This window comes from Hippocampus bargibanti, linkage group LG10 (assembly GCF_051943395.1).
Source record: "Hippocampus bargibanti isolate YZ-2025 linkage group LG10, ASM5194339v1, whole genome shotgun sequence".
NCBI lineage: Eukaryota > Metazoa > Chordata > Actinopteri > Syngnathiformes > Syngnathidae > Hippocampus > Hippocampus bargibanti.
Genome location: NC_142743.1, coordinates 2427768 through 2432500, shown reverse-complemented (window position 1 = coordinate 2432500; position 4733 = coordinate 2427768). Strand labels below are relative to the sequence as shown.

Genomic DNA, 4733 nt, shown 5'->3' with positions numbered 1-4733 from the left:
GGCGATTTTAATAGATCACATTTTAAGTGTGAACTTACAAATTATAATCAGCACATTGACTGTTTGACCAGAGAAGACAACAATATAAATCACTGCGATACAATGCTCAAAGGTGCATACTGATCGTTGCCCTCACAGCCCTGGGTCTTTCTGACCACTATTTCATACATATAATTCCTACATACCGACAGAAACTCAAATGTGTCAAAGCGGTTGTACAACGGTGAAAAAAATGGATCTATGAAGTTAATTAGCTCTACAAGAATACTTGGACTGCACTGATTGGGGCTTCTTTGAAACTTCAACGGGCGCACTGGATGAGCAGACACTAACACCATACATCAATTTCTGTAAGGAGAAGTGTGTACCAACGAAGTCCTTCCGCTCCTTCCAAAAAAAAAAGTCATAGTTCACCCAAAAACTCAGGCAGCTTAGAAGCTATGCAGTGAGGCTTAAAGACCAGTCCTGTGATAACGACTCTGTGTCGGTGTGGAATGGCCTGAAGGCAACAACAAACTATCATCTTCCCCGTGAGCAGTGAAAAATAAGGGCCTGACTGATGAACTTAACACACTTTTGTCTACTTGCCACATCTGCCGTTCTCGATCAGAAACTACTGTATCTATGCCCCCACAACAATTCCCTGCCCTATAAATCCAAGAACTGGGTGTGAGACAGCTCTTTAAGCAGTAGAAGACAAAGAAAGCTACGGGACACTATAAAGTGTCCCCCTTCTGCCCAAAAGTCTGTGCTGATCACTGGCTCCGGTCTTTACACAAATATTCAACAGATCCCTGGAGCAGTGTAAGCTCACTCCTGGATCCTCTTCAGATTGCCACCGGACAAACAGGTTTGTGGATGATAAATCAGAATCATCTTTATTGCCAAGTATGTAAAACACACAAGGAATTTGTTTCCGGTAGAACACGCTGCACTAGTCACGTCACTGAAGGAACGCCCCTGACCGAAAAAAGGACACATTGTAGCAATCCTTCCATCACGTCAATGCATTTTGCTGTACTTTGGTCTGAAAACGTCGTGTAGGACCAAAAAGAGGGAGAAGAGGGTGACAAAGCTCCATGTAAGGAATTAATCAGCCTGTGGAAACGGGCTGATTATTTCCTTACGCGGCTTTGTTGCCATGTTCTGCCTTTTTTTGGGTGCGACATTTCCCACCCGATACCTCAAAATGACATGGAAAAAATTCTTTAATCGATTGCAAACATGTGTTCTTTCTTCTTCAGAACTATTTGAATCATATTCAGAACTGGATGAGTAACAAGAAAGCATATTCTCCGAATCTGAAGCCATTGTTTTGATTCTCGAGCACGGCAAGACGTCTTGCCGTGACACCACGAACATGGGGGTGGGACCTTCTGAAACTGGCCACTTCCTGTTTCAAATGGAAGTACTTTTAGACACTTTAAGTAATTTTTATTGGTGTTTTGCATTTGACTAAAAATATCATACTGCGTGTTTTGGGTATTTTAGATGCTATAAAACGTTTTTCTGATGTCAGTTAGGAAACAAAAAAATGACGTCGGTTGTCCTTTAAATGACTGCTGGGTTTGGTGTGCATGGATTGGTAGCGCCTGCCTGAGGGGAGTTGTTGGAAAAGTTGGTGGGCAGGATGCGGAGGGTCCAGTAGGATTTTTCCCGCACTTGTTTGGATTCTTGCAGTGTGCACGTCCTCGACATTGGGTAGGGCGGTGCCAATGATTTTTTTTCCGCCGTCCTAACTGTCTGTTGAAGTCGGGTTTTGTCGGGTTTTGTCCATTTTTGTGGCTGCCTCGAACCAAACAGTGATGGAAGAACACAGGACGGATTCGATGACAGCCGAGTAGAAAATGTTGTAGCACCGTCTGTGGCAGGCCATGGTTCTTTAGCAGTCTCAGGAAGTACATACTCTGTTGGGCCTTTCTCAGGATGGAGTTGGTGTTGACCTCCCACTTCATGTCCTGGGAGACAGTGATTCCCAGCAACTTGAAGGTCTCAACGGTTGACACGAGGCTGTTGGATAGTGTGAGGGGCAGCTGTGGTAATGGATGTTTCCTGAAGTCCACGATCATCTCTACCGTCTTCAGCGTGTTCAGCTCTCGGTTGTGACGGCTGCACCAGAGCTCCAGCTGCTCCACTTGTTGTCGGTACGCAGACTCGTCGCCGTCTTTGATGAGACCGATGACCGTGGTGTTGTCTGTTAACTTAATGGATTTGACAGCTGGGTGCGTTAAGGTGCAGTCGTTTGTGTCGAGAGAGAAGAGCAATAGAGACAGGATGCATCCCTGCAGGGCTCCAGTGCTCGTGGTTCATGTTCAGGGTGATATTTTTCCCAGTCTGACTTATTGTGTCCGTCCTGTCAGGAAGCTGAGGATCCACTGACAGATCTTAGGGGACACACCAAGCTGGAAAATTTTGGGGATGAGGAGTTCTGGGGTGATGGTGTTGAACGCAGCGCTGTAGTCCACAAACAGGAACATTGCGTAGGTTCCTGTGTTGTCGAGGTGCTCGAGGATGTGGTGTAGCCCGATGGTGACTGCATCCTCCACAGACCTGTTTGCCCAGTAGGCAAACTGGAGAGGATCCAGCAGAGGTCCGGTGATGTTCTTTCGGTTGTTCAGCACGAGGCGTTGAAAGGACTTCATGACCACAGATGTCAGAGCAACAGGTCTATAGTCGTTCAATCCTGATGGTGCTGGTTTTATTGGAACTGGGAAGTTGGTAGACTGTTTGAAGCAGGATGGGACTTCACACTACTCCAGGAATCTGTTGAATATTTATGTGAAGACCGGAGTAAGCTGTTCAGCGCAGGCTTTCAGGCAGGATCGGGACACTCTGTCAGGTCCCGCAGCTTTCTTGATCCTCTGCTGCTTGAAGAGCTGTTTCACGTCCAGTTCGTGGATCTGTAAGGCACAAGGATGAGATACGGTAGTTTCTGGTAATGGTGGGCAGACGTGGGAAATGGGGGTGTCTTTTTCAAATCGGCAAAATAATGTATTTAAATCATCGTTGTTGTTGTTGTTGTTCACTGCTTGGAGGGATGGTAAACAATAGTTTGTTATTTCTTTCAGGCCATTCCACACCGATGCAGAGTCGTTTGCAGTAGAACTGTTTGTTAAGCCTCTCTGCATATCTTTTCTTTGCTATGATAATTTCCCTTGTCAGTCGGTTTTGGGCGTGTTTGTAAAGTGCTTGATCTCCGATTCAAAATGCCGTCTCTTTCGCATTCCCAAACTGAATGAGTTTGGGATTGAACCTTGACTTGTTGAAGGAGCGGAAGGACTTTCTTGGTACACACATGTCCTCACAGAAACTAATGTATGATGTTACAGTGTCTGTGTACTCATCTAATGTGCCCGTTGAAGTTTCAAAGAAGCTCCATTCAGTGCACACTAAGGATTCTTGTAGAGCTAACTTTGCTTCATCTGTTCATTTCTTCACAGTCTTGACTACCGGTTTTACACATTCGAGTTTCTGTCTGTATGTAGGAATTAACTTGATTAAATAGTGAAAATAGTGTTAAATAGTGAAAGACAGCGATTCCAAGACAGGGATGCAGTGCGTGTCGAGCATCGTGACATCAGTGCCCCATTCTTGGTTGATGTAGAAGCATATTCCACCACCTTTGGATTCCCCCGAATGCTCCGTGTCGCAGTCGGATCTGAGGAGATGGAAGCCGGGTAGGTGTAGCGCGGAATCTCAGTGTCTGTCACTGAGCCAGATCTCAGTGAAGCAGAGCGCAGCAGAACGTGCAAATGTTTTATTGTTTTTTTGTGAGGAGAAGTTCGTCCATTTTGTTTGGTAGTGAGTGTAGATTAGCGAGATGGATCGATGGGAGCGGCGTTCTAAATCCTCTGCCGGCGTCTCAAAGCTCCGTACAGAGCTGCTGCGCCGCTCGCGATCAGCCCCGAGAAACCTTGTGGGTTTTGTTGTGTCAGTACTACTCGATCCTCCGCACCCTGCCCACCACCTGTTCCAGCTACTCCCCTCAGGCAGGCGCTACCGATCCATGCGCACCAAATCCTGCAAACTCTTAAACAGCTTCTCCCCTCTGACCATTAACTCTCTATACAGTAACCCACATCTAACTGTGTAGTGGCTCTTTGAAAACAACCCTTTGGAACAACATCCTGTTATTGTTACTGTCACTGATCTATATAATCTCAAGCACCAGACATTTTGAGGACCTCAAGGACATCAACACAATTGCACACTTACTACAAATACAGCGACTTATCACATTAAAATAGTTCATTTATTTTCTGCACCAACTGTACAACTGTTATCATATTTCAATCTATGACTGATCACTTTAGTTAGTTCTGCTTGATGCCTTGTACATTGTCGAACAGTTATCCCTGAGAGGTACCACTTACATTAAGGAATGCCCTTCCACACTCAACTGTCATGTCTTTGTTTATGATGATACCAGTGCAGCATGCTCTACAGAAGACAAATTCCTTGTGTGTTTTACATACATGGCCAATCAAGATAATTCTGATTCTGATTTCTTGTGAGTTCTTTTGACCATTGGTAAATCAATCTTTGCCACTATCAACAACAGTATCTCTTTTGGTGCAGTTAAAATTCCGCAAGGTCCATCGCTGCTCTTTTGCAAGAAACCTCAGCTTGACAAATAGACCCATTTACAACCTTCCTTGTAGTTCAAGAATTCTGGTAAAAGTCGTGCACATTCAAATAAACTCTTTCTTAGATGAACCCAAACCAGTCATGGA

General features: G+C 45.0%; 1 pseudogene; it reads left to right on the top strand.

Annotated features, from left to right (window-relative positions):
* Window positions 1-755, top strand: part of LOC148892060 (uncharacterized) — a 1522-nt pseudogene extending 767 nt beyond the window's left edge.
* The last annotated feature ends 3978 nt before the right edge of the window (window positions 756-4733 follow it).